Genomic DNA, 13,985 nt, shown 5'->3' with positions numbered 1-13,985 from the left:
CAATGTAAATATGCCGAATACAAATAATATTGATCTTGATTATGTAATTTAAGTTGTTACCCATTTATATATAATATGAATCATTCATTTATATTTTTTCACTTTATTGCTTAGTGATGAAGAAACCTAAAATTTGGTGATGGAGAAGAAAATATTAATTTTGTTTACATATAATATACCATAATACAGTGTGAATATGACAAATACAATTACAATTGAGCTTTATTACGTAATTTCACTTATTAACCGTTTATATATAATATGAATCATTAATTTATAATCCTTCAACTTTGTTACTTAGTGATGAAGAAACCTTAAATTTGGTGATGGAGAAGAAAATTATTGAATTTATTTACATATAATATACCATAATACAATGTGAAATTGTCGAATACGAATAATGTTGATCTTGACTATGTAAATTCACTTGTTACCTAATTATATATAATATGAATCATTCATTTATAGTTTTTTTAACTTTGTTGCTTAGTGATGAAGAAACCTAAAATTTGGTGATGGAGAAAAAAAATATTAAAATCTTTTTTACATATAATATACCATAATATAATGTGAATATGTCGAATACAAATAATATAGAGCTTTATTATGTAATTTCAGTTGTTAACAATTTATATATAATAAGAATCATTAATTTATAGTCCTTTAACTTTGTTAATTAGTGATGAAGAAACGCAAAATTTGGTGATGGAGAAGAAAATTATTGAATTTATTTACATATAATCTACCATAATACAATGTGAATATGCCAAATACAAATAATATTGATCTTGATTAAGTAATTTCACTTGTTACCCATTTATAAATAATATGAATCATTCATTTATAGTTTTTTCAATTTGTTGCTTAGTGATGAAGAAACCTAAAATTTGGTGATCGAGAAGAAAAAAAAATCATATAAAATATGACGAATATGACGAATACAAATAAAATTGAGTTTTATTATGTAATTTCACTTATTAATCATTTATATATAATATGAATCATTAATTTATAGTACTTTAACTTTGTTACTTAGGGATGAAGAAACCTAAAATTTGGTGATGAAGCAGAAAATTATTGAATTTATTTACATATTTTATACCATAATACAATGTGAATATGCCGAATACAAATCATATTGATCTTGATTATGTAATTTAAGTTGTTCCCCATTTATATATAATATGAATCATTCATTTATATTTTTTTTTCACTTTGTTGCTTAGTGATGAAGAAACCTAAAATTTGGTGATGGAGAAAAAAAAATATTAATTTTTTTTTACATATAATATACCATAATACAATGTGAATATGATGAATACAAATAATATTGAGCTTTATTACTTAATTTCACTTATTAACCATTTATATATAATATGAATCATTACTTTATAGTCCTTTAATTTTGTTACTTGGTGATGAAGAAACCTAAAATTTGGTGATGGAGAAGAAAATTATCGATTTTATTTAGATATAATAAACCATAATACAATGTGAATATGCCGAATACAAATAATATTGATCTTGATGATGTAATTTCACTTGTTACCCATTTATATATAATTTGAATCATTCATTTATAGTTTTTTCATTTTGTTGCTTAGTGATGAAGAAACCTAAAATATGGGGATCGAGAAGAAAAAGATTAATTTTTTTACATATAATATACCATAATACAATGTGAGTATGACGAATACAAATAAAATTGAGTTTTATTATGTAATTTCACTTATTAACCATTTATATAAAATATGAATCATTAATTTTTAGTACTTTAACTTTGCTACTTAGGGATGAAGAAACCTAAAATTTGGTGATGGAGAAGAAAAATATTGAGTTTTTTTACATATAATATACCATAATACAATGAGAATATGGCGAATACAAATAATATTGATCTTGATTATGTAGTTTCAGTTGTTACCCATTTATATATAATATGAATCATTCATTTATAGTTTTTTAACTTTGTTTCTTAGTGATGAAGAAACCTAAAATTTGGTGATGGAGAAGAAAATATTGAATTTTTTACATATAATATACCATAATACAATGTGAATATGGCGAATAAAAATAATATTGATCTTGATTATGTAATTTCAGTTGTTACCCATTTATATAATATGAATCATTCATTTATAGTTTTTTAACTTTGTTACTTAGTGATGAAGAAACCAAATTTGGTGATGGAGAAGAAAATATTGAGTTTTTTTACATATTATATACCATAATTCAATGTAAATATGCCGAATACAAATAATACTGATCTTGATTATGTAATTTCACATATTAACCATTATATATAATGTGAATCATTAATTTATAGTCCTTCAACTTTGTTACTTAGTGATGAAGAAACCTAAAATTTGGTGATGGAGAAGAAAATTATTGAATTTATTTACATATATACCATAATACAATGTGAATATGCCGTATACAAATAATATTGATCTTGATTATGTAATTTCACTTGTTACCCTTTATATATAATATGAATCATTCATTTATAGTTTTTTTCACTTTGTTGCTTAGTGATGAAGAAACCTAAAATTTGGTGGGAAGAAAAAAAATATTACTTTTTTACATAATATACCATAATACAATGTGAATATGATGAATACAAATAATATTGAGCTTTATTACGTAATTTCACTTATTAACCATTTATATATAATATGAATCATTAATTTATAGTCCTTTAATTTTATTTTTTGGTGGTGAAGAAACCTAAAATTTGGTGATGGAGAAGAAAATTATCGAATTTATTTAGATATAATATACCATAATACAATGTGACTATGCCGAATACAAATAATATTGATCTTGATGATGTAATTTCACTTGTTACCCATTTATATATAATTTGAATCATTCATTTATAATTTTTTCATTTTGTTGCTTAGTTATGAAGAAACCTAAAATTTGGTGATCGAGAAGAAAAATATTAATTTTTTTTTCATATAATATACCATAATACAATGTGATAATGACGAATACAAATAAAATTGAGTTTTATTATGTAATTTCTCTTATTAACCATTTATATAAAATATGAATCCTAAATTTTTAGTACTTTAACTTTGCTACATAGGGATGAAGAAACCTAAAATTGGTGATGGAGAAGAAAATTATTGAATTTATTACATATTTTATAATAGTAATACAATGTAAATATGCTGAATACAAATAATATTGATCTTGATTATTGCTTAGTGATGAAGAAACCTAAAATTTGGTGATGGAGAAGAAAATATTAATTTTTTTACATATAATATACCATAATACAGTGTGAATATGACAAATACAATTACAATTGAGCTTATTACATAATTTCACTTATTAACCATTATATATAATATGAATCATTAATTTTATATCCTTTAAATTTGTTACTTAGTGATGAAGAAACCTAAAATTTGGTGATGGAGAAGAAAATATTGAATTTTTTACATATAATATACCATAATACAATGAGAATATGGCGAATACAAATATATTGATCTTGATTATGTAGTTTCAGTTGTTACCCATTTTATATAATATAATCATTCATTTATAGTTTTTTAATTTTGTTTCTTAGTGATGAAGAAACCTAAAATTTGGTGATAGGGAAAAAAAAGATTGAGTTTTTTTTACATATAATATACCATAATACAATGAGAATATGGCGAATACAAATAATATTGATCTTGATTATGTAATTTTACTTATTAACCAATTATATATAATGTGAATCATTAATTTATAGTTCTTCAACATTGTTACTTAGTGATGAAGAAACCTAAAATTTGGTGATGGAGAAGAAAATTATTGAATTTATTTACACATGATATACCATAATGCAATGTGAATATGCCGTATACAAATAATATTGATCTTGATTTTGTTATTTCACTTGTTACCCATTTATATATAATATGAATCGTTCATTTATAGTTTTTTCACTTTGTTGCTTAGTGATGAAGAAACCTAAAATTTGGTGATCGAGAAGAAAAATATTAATTTTTTTTACATATAATATATCATAATACAATGTGAATATGACGAATACAAATAAAATTGAGCTTTATTACTTAATTTCACTTATTAACCATTTATATATAATATAAATCGTTACTTTATAGTCCTTTAATTTTGTTACTTGGTGATGAAGAAACCTAAAATTTGGTGATGGAGAAGAAAATTATCGATTTTTCTTTGATATAATAAACCATAATACAATGTGAATATGCCAAATACAAATAATATTGATCTTGATGATGTAATTTCACTTGTTACCCATTAATATATAATTTGAATCATTCATTTATAGTTTTTTCAATTTGTTGCTTAGTGATGAAGAAACCTAAAATTTGGTGATCGAGAAGAAAAAAAATCATATAATATACCATAATACAATGTGAATATGACGAATACAAATAAAATTGAGTTTTATTATGTAATTTCACTTATTAACCATTTATATAAAATATGAATCATTAATTTTTAGTACTTTAACTTTGCTACTTAGGGATGAAGAAACCTAAAATTTGGTGATGGAGAAGAAAATTATTGAATTTATTTACATATCTTATACCGTAATACAATGTAATATGCCGAATACAAATAATATTGATCTTGATTATGTAATTTAAGTTGTTACCCATTTATATATAATATGAATCATTCATTTATATTTTTTTCACTTTGTTGCTTAGTGATGAAGAAACCTAAAATTTGGTGATGGAGAAGAAAATATTAATTTTGTTTACATATAATATACCATAATACAGTGTGAATATGACAAATACAATTACAATTGAGCTTTATTACGTAATTTCACTTATTAACCGTTTATATAATATGAATCATTAATTTATAGTCCTTCAACTTTGTTACTTAGTGATGAAGAAACCTAAATTTGGTGATGGAGAAGAAAATTATTGAATTTTTTTACATATAATATGCCATAATACAATGTGAATATGCCGAATACGAATAATGTTGATCTTGACTATGTAAATTCACTTGTTACCTATTATATATAATATGAATCATTCATTTATAGTTTTTTTAACTTTGTTGCTTAGTGATGAAGAAACCTAAAATTTGGTGATGGAGAAAAAAATTAAAATCTTTTTTACATATAATATACCATAATATAATGTGAATATATCGAATACAAATAATATAGAGCTTTATTATGTAATTTCATTTGTTAACCATTTATATATAATAAGAATCATTAATTTATAGTCCTTTAACTTTGTTATTAGTGATGAAGAAACGAAAATTTGGTGATGGAGAAGAAAATTATTGAATTTATTTACATATAATCTACCATAATACAATGTGAATATGCCAATACAAATAATATTGATCTTGATTAAGTAATTTCACTTGTTACCCATTTATATGTAATATGAATCATTCATTTATAGTTTTTTCAATTTGTTGCTTAGTGATAAAGAAACCTAAATTTGGTGATCGAGAAGAAAAAAAAATCATATAAAATATGACCAATATGACGAATACAAATAAAATTGAGTTTTATTATGTAATTTCACATATTAATCATTTGATATAATATGAATCATTAATTTATAGTACTTTAACTTTGTTACTTAGGGATGAAGAAACCTAAAATTTGGTGATGAAGAGAAGAAAATATTGAATTTATTTACATATTTATACCATAATACAATGTGAATATGCCGAATACAAATCATATTGATCTTGATTATGTAATTTAAGTTGTTCCCATTTATATATAATATGAATCATTCATTTATATTTTTTTTTCACTTTGTTGCTTAGTGATGAAGAAACCTAAAATTTGGTGATGGAGAAAAAAAAATATTAATTTTTTTTTACATATAATATACCATAATACAATGTGAATATGACGAATACAAATAATATTGAGCTTTATTATGTAATTTCACTTATTAACCATTTATATATTATATGATTCATTACTTTATAGTCCTTTAATTTTGTTACTTGGTGATGAAGAAACCTAAAATTTGGTGATGGAGAAGAAAATTATCGATTTTATTTACATATTTTATACCATAATACAATGTGAATATGCCGAATACAAATAATATTGATTTTGATGATGTAATTTCACTTGTTACCCATTTATATATAATTTGAATCATTCATTTATAGTTTTTTCATTTTGTTGCTTAGTGATGAAGAAACCTAAAATATGGGGATCGAGAAGAAAAATTTAATTTTTTTTACATATAATATACCATAATACAATGTGAGTATGACGAATACAAATAAAATTGAGTTTTATTATGTAATTTCACTTATTAACCATTTATATAAAATATGAATCATTAATTTTTAGTACTTTAACTTTGCTACTTAGGGATGAAGAAACCTAAAATTTGGTGATGGAGAAGAAAAATATTGAGTTTTTTTACATATAATATACCATAATACAATGAGAATATGGCGAATACAAATAATATTGATCTTGATTATGTAGTTTCAGTTGTTACCCATTTATATATAATATGAATCATTCATTTATAGTTTTTTAACTTTGTTTCTTAGTGATGAAGAAACCTAAAATTTGGTGATGGAGAAGAAAAATATTGAGTTTCTTTTACATATATATACCATATACAATGAGAATATGGCGAATAAAATAATATTGATCTTGATTATGTAGTTTCAGTGTTACCATTTATATATAATATGAATCATTCATTTATAGTTTTTAACTTTGTTTCTTAGTGATGAAGAAACCTAAAATTTGGTGATGGAGAAGAAAAATATTGAGTTTTTTTACATATTTTATACCGTAATACAATGTAAATATGCCGAATACAAATAATACTGATCTTGATTATCTCATTTCACATATTAACCATTATATATAATGTGAATCATTAATTTATAGTCCTTTAACATTGTTACTTAGTGATGACGAAACCTAAAATTTGGTGATGGAGAAGAAAATTATTGAATTTATTTACACATAATATACCATAATGCAATGTGAATATGCCGTATACAAATAATATTGATCTTGAGTATGTAATTTCACTTGTCACCCATTTATATATAATATGAATCATTCCTTTATAGTTTTTTTCACTTTGTTGCTTAGCGATGAAGAAACCTAAAATTTGGTGAGGAAGAAAAAAAATATTTACTTTTTTTTACATATAATATACCATAATACAATGTGAATATGATGAATACAAATAATATTGAGCTTTATTACGTAATTTCACTTATTAACCACTTATATATAATATGAATCATTAATTTATAGTCCTTTAATTTTGTTTTTTGGTGCTGAAGAAACCTAAAATTTGGTGATGGAGAAGAAAATTATCGAATTTATTTAGATATAATATACCATAATACAATGTGAATATGCCGAATACAAATAATTTTGATCTTGATGATGTAATTTCACTTATTACCCATTTATATATAATTTGAATCATTCATTTATAATTTTTTCATTTTGTTGCTTAGTTATGAAGAAACCTAAAATTTGGTGATCGAGAAGAAAAATATTAATTTTTTTTTCATATAATATACCATAATACAATGTGATAATGACGAATACAAATAAAATTGAGTTTTATTATGTAATTTCTCTTATTAACCATTTATATAAAATATGAATCCTTAATTTTTAGTACTTTAACTTTGCTACATAGGGATGAAGAAACCTAAAATTTGGTGATGGAGAAGAAAATTATTGAATTTATTTACATATTTTATATCGTAATACAATGTAAATATGCTGAATACAAATAATATTGATCTTGATTATGTAATTTAAGTTGTTACCCATTTATATATAATATGAATCATTCATTTATATTTTTTTCACTTTATTGCTTAGTGATGAAGAACCTAAAATTTGGTGATGGAGAAGAAAATATTAATTTTTTTACATATAATATACCATAATACAGTGTGAATGTGACAAATACAATTACAATTGAGCTTTATTACATAATTTCACTTATTAACCGTTTATATATAATATGAATCATTAATTTATAATCCTTTAAATTTGTTACTTAGTGATGAAGAATCCTAAAATTTGGTGATGGAGAAGAAAAACATTGAGTTTTTTTTTACATATAATATACCATAATACAATGAGAATATGTCGAATACAATTAATATTGATCTTGATTATGTAGTTTCAGTTGTTACCCATTTATATATAATATGAATCATTCATTTATAGTTTATTAACTTTGTTTCTTAGTGATAAAGAAACCTAAAATTTGGTGATGGAGAAGGAAAATATTGAGTTTTTTTACATATAATATACCATAATACAATGAGAATATGGCGAATACAAATAATATTTATCTTGATTATGTAGTTTCAGTTGTTACCCATTTATATATAATATGAATCATTCATCTATAGTCCTTTAACTTTGTTGCTTAGTGATGAAGAAACCTAAAATTTGGTGATGGAGAAGAAAAAGATTGAGTTTTTTTACATATAATATACCATAATACAATGGGAATATGGCGAATACAAATAATATTGATCTTGATTATGTAATTTCACTTATTAACCATTTATATATAATGTGAATCATTAATTTATAGTTCTTCAACATTGTTACTTAGTGATGAAGAAACCTAAAATTTGGTGATGGAGAAGAAAATTATTGAATTTATTTACACATGATATACCATAATGCAATGTGAATATGCCGTATACAAATAATATTGATCTTGATTATGTAACTTCACTTGTCACCCATTTATATATAATATGAATCATTCATTCATAGTTTTTTTTCACTTTGTTGCTTAGCGATGAAGAAACCTAAAATTTGGTGAGGGAGAAAAAAATATTAAATTTCTTTACATATAATATACCATAATACAATGTGAATATGATGAATATAAATAATATTGAGTTTTATTATGTAATTTCACTTATTAACCATTTATATATAGTATGAATAATTAATTTATAGTCCTTAAACTTTGTTACTTGGTTATCAAGAAACCTAAAATTCGGTGATGGAGAAGAAAAGTTTTCAATTTATTTACGTATAGTATACCATAATACAATGTGAATATGCCGAATACAAATAATATTGATCTTGATTTTGTTATTTCACTTGTTACCCATTTATATATAATATGAATCATTCATTTATAGTTTTTTCACTTTGTTGCTTAGTGATGAAGAAACCTAAAATTTGGTGATCGAGAAGAAAAATATTAATTTTTTTTACATATAATATACCATAATACAATGTGAATATGACGAATACAAATAAAATTGAGTTTTATTATGTAATTTCACTTATTAACCAGTTATATCAAATATGAATCATTAATTTTTAGTACTTTAAACTTTGCTACATAGGGATGAAGAAACCTAAAATTTTGTAACACCCACATATAATACATGTCTAGAATACATATTATACATAGTGTAAAACTGGTACTGAAATGCATAAGTGCCTAGCAGCACATCATACATATACAATACATGCCCAAAATAACATAATATGGCATAAATGTACATAAGAGTGCCCAAAATAAAACTACTGATCTAGATCATTAGACAATGATCTCAAAAATATCTACACAGCGGAAGAAAAGCCACCAGTCCTCAGGTAAGCAAGACATCACTCTATCTTGCCCTTACCCTTATCCTGCTCAGAACCACCTGAAAAATAATCAACAACATGGGGTGAGATAATAATCTCAGTGGGTTCCCTATCTTATGGGTCCACTCGGCTCTACAGGGTTTTCTAATCAATATTCAGCTCATATCCAACTCAAGTCAACAAGGGAACAAAGACTTGAGCGATGGGGAACTAACTTGCAATTGTATGGCAACATGCATCTGAGTTCTCATAACTCAACCACGATCATTATTCAGATCACGACGCATCAATTCCCGAACGGACTTACGTCTAAGCCAGGCCCGGTTCATGCATGCTCGCATGATTCGACTTTCGCGATGGATATTCGGTTCCCCTATGGGACTCAAACCCACTTTTAAGAACCATCACTCGTATGGGACTCGAACCCACTTTGAGTATCTTTCACCGTATGGGACTCTAACCCACTTAGGTGTCCACCTTTCCCCCATGTCCGCCATGGTTGGGGCTCAAACCCAATTGAGGCTCGAATCATTGGTCCCACATCCAAATGCTTACTCATCTAAGCATACCAAAAGAGATGTGTACCCCCACAGAAAACACACATTCTGAATACATGATCGGTTCCATAATCATTGGTTCCACGAACCATAACAAAATTCATCAATCACAGGTGACTTCATTCACCACATTACACAAATAATAACATGGCATGTTCCATACAATGTGTCTCTTACACATAACTCACATATGTTCCATAACCTAGATTATCCTTCTAAGTTATTAGTCATATTATACTCCTAGATTTCCTCACTCTCCTTTGTAAGGTTTTTAATCATGTTATTTCACAATCAAACATATCGACCATGTTTAACACCCATCAAAATAAAATTCATAGAATTTGTAAGACGCATAATATACTATAATATGATATCATAATAATAGCCTTTTTCATTATCTTACTAACGCATCCGTCCGCGTCCAAAACGGAGTTATAACGCTCGATTAATTCATTAATCTATCTTAATCAAGATTTAGATTAATATTTATTCATTGCATAAGTATTCAACAAAAACCTCTCTAGCCTAGTGGTAAGGCTTGTACAGTTTCAAGGAGGTCTTGGGTTCGAACCCCCTTGCTGACATGTTCTGTACAGACAGAAAATTAAATTTTGTTTCTGTGTCAACCGGTTAACCTAAAACGTTAACTGGTTAACACGCACGAATCTGCCCAGAAAGTGAATTCGCTAATGGTTAACCGGTTACCTCAAAGCGTTAACCGGTTAACACGCACATTTTCATTGTTTTCCACTTCTTAAAACACCATTTTCCTCTGTAACTCCATTTCCAATCAAACCCACACTCCTTCTTCCAACATAGCAAATCATATTGTCATACCAATCACAAAACACATATTCATGAAAATCAACAAGAGCAAGAACATATTCATCTTATAGCATGGATATTCATGATTTATCTAACATTCTACAACCCTAATTTTTTTTCTAGAAAACTAAAGTTTCTAACTAGAACCCACCTCAAGAAATTGAAGAGGAGAAGTTGTGGAAGATGAGATGAGGATGAAGATGATGGTGTTGGTTCCAAGCTTTCCTTCTTCTTATTCTTCTTCTCCACTAGCCTTGCTTTCCATTCTTCCCTTGAGCTTCCTCCTTCTTTCTATGCTTTCTGATACATAGAAACCAAATGGCTTATGGTAGGTAACAATAAGGTAGTAACATGTGGACCACAAGCCTTGTAGCATATGTGTGGTTAGAAAGTGGTGGAAACAAATATCTTAAGTGGCACCAACCATAATATTTGTTCTACCAGAGCTAATGACCCATTATTAGTGTTACCAAAATGTCCTAATTAATAAAAGGTCAGTTCCAAATAATATTAATTAAGTCAACCTGAACTCACTATTTGCTCTATTTATCCCAATTGACAACTTTTAGAGCACATAGGAACTCAGTTGATCTCAATTAATAGGAGTTTAGGCATTTAAGGAAATACGGGGTATTAAAAATTTGATGATGGAGAAGAAAATTATTGAATTTATTTACATATCTTATACCGTAATACAATGTAAATATGCCGAATACAAATAATATTGATCTTGATTATGTAATTTAAGTTGTTACCCATTTATATATAATATGAATCATTCATTTATATTTTTTTCACTTTATTGCTTAGTGATGAAGAAACCTAAAATTTGGTGATGGAGAAGAAAATATTAATTTTTTTTACATATAATATACCATAATACAGTGTGAATATGACAAATACAATTACAATTGAGCTTTATTACGTAATTTCACTTATTAACCGTGTATATATAATATGAATCATTAATTTATAATCCTTTAAATTTGTTACTTAGTGATGAAGAATCCTAAAATTTGGTGATGGAGAAGAAAAATATTGAGTTTTTTTTACATATAATATACCATAATACAATGAGAATATGTCGAATACAAATAATATTGATCTTGATTATGTAGTTTCAGTTGTTACCCATTTATATATAATATGAATCATTCATTTCTAGTTTTTTAACTTTGTTTCTTAGTGATAAAGAAACCTAAAATTTGGTGATGGAGAAGGAAAATATTGAGTTTTTTTTTACATATAATATACCATAATACAATGAGAATATGGCGAATACAAATAATATTGATCTTGATTATGTAATTTCACTTATTAACCATTTATGTATAGTATGAATAATTAATTTATAGTCCTTCAACTTTGTTACTTGGTGATCAAGAAACCTAAAATTCGGTGATGGAGAAGAAAATTATTCAATTTATTTACGTATAATATACCATAATACAATGTGAATATGCCGAATACAAATAATATTGATCTTGATTTTGTTATTTCACTTGTTACCCATTTATATATAATATGAATCATTCATTTATAGTTTTTTCACTTTGTTGCTTAGTGATGAAGAAACCTAAAATTTGGTGATCGAGAAGAAAAATATTAATTTTTTTTACATATAATATACAATAATACAATGTGAATATGACGAATACAAATAAATTTGAGTTTTAATATGTAATTTCACTTATTAAACATTTATATATAATATGAATCATTAATTTATAGTACTTTAACTTTGTTACTTAAGGATGAAGAAACCTAAAATTTGGTGATGTAGAAGAAAATTATTGAATTTATTTACATATTATATACCATAATACAATGTGAATATGCCGAATACAAATAATATTGATCTTGATTATGTAATTTAAGTTGTTACCCATTTATATATAATAATTTTTACATATAATATACCATAATACAGTGTGAATATGATAAATACAATTATAATTGAGCTTTATTGCGTAATTTCACTTATTAACCGTTTATATATAATGAATCATTAATTTATAATCCTTTAAATTTGTTACTTAGTTATGAAGAAACCTAAAATTTGGTGATGGAGATGAAAATTATAGAATTTATTTACATAAAGTATACCATAATACAATGTGAATATGCCGAATACAAATAATATTGATCTTGATTATGTAGTTTTAGTTGTTACCCATTTATATATAATATGAATCATTCATTTATAGTTTCTTAACTTTGTTTTTTAGTGATGAAAAAACCTAAAATTTGGTGATGTAGAAGAAAATTATTGAGTTTTTTTTTACATATAATATACCATAATACAATGTGAATATGGCGAATACAAAAAATATTGAGTTTTATTCTGTAATTTCACTTATTAACCATTTATATATAATATGAATAATTAATTTATAGTCCTTCAACTTTGTTACTTAGTAAATAAGAAACCTAAAATTTGGTGATGGAGAAGAAAATTATTGAATTTATTTACATATAATATACCATAATACAATGTGAATATGCCCAATACGAATAATGTTGATCTTGATTATGTAAATTCACTTGTTACCTATTTATATATAATATGAATCATTAATTTATAATTTTTTTAACTTTGTTGCTTAGTGATGAAGAAAACTAAAATTTGGTGATGAAGAAAAAAAATATTAAATTCTTTTTTACATATAATATACCATAATATAATGTAAATATGACGAATACAAATAATATTAAACTTTATTATTTAATTTCAGTTGTTAACCATTTATATATAATACGAATCAATAATTTATAGTCATTTATCTTTGTTACTTAGTGATGAAGAAACGTAAAATTTGGTGATGGAGAAGAAAATTATTGAATTTATTTACATATAATATACCATAATACAATGTGAATATGCCGAATACAAATAATATTGATCTTGAATATGTAATTTCACTTGTTACCCATTTATATATAATATGAATCGTTCGTTTATAGTTTTTTCAATTTGTTGCTTAGGGATG

This window comes from Lathyrus oleraceus, chromosome 7 (genome assembly GCF_024323335.1).
Source record: "Lathyrus oleraceus cultivar Zhongwan6 chromosome 7, CAAS_Psat_ZW6_1.0, whole genome shotgun sequence".
Classification (NCBI taxonomy): Eukaryota; Viridiplantae; Streptophyta; class Magnoliopsida; order Fabales; family Fabaceae; genus Lathyrus; species Lathyrus oleraceus.
This window is presented reverse-complemented; position numbering follows the sequence as displayed.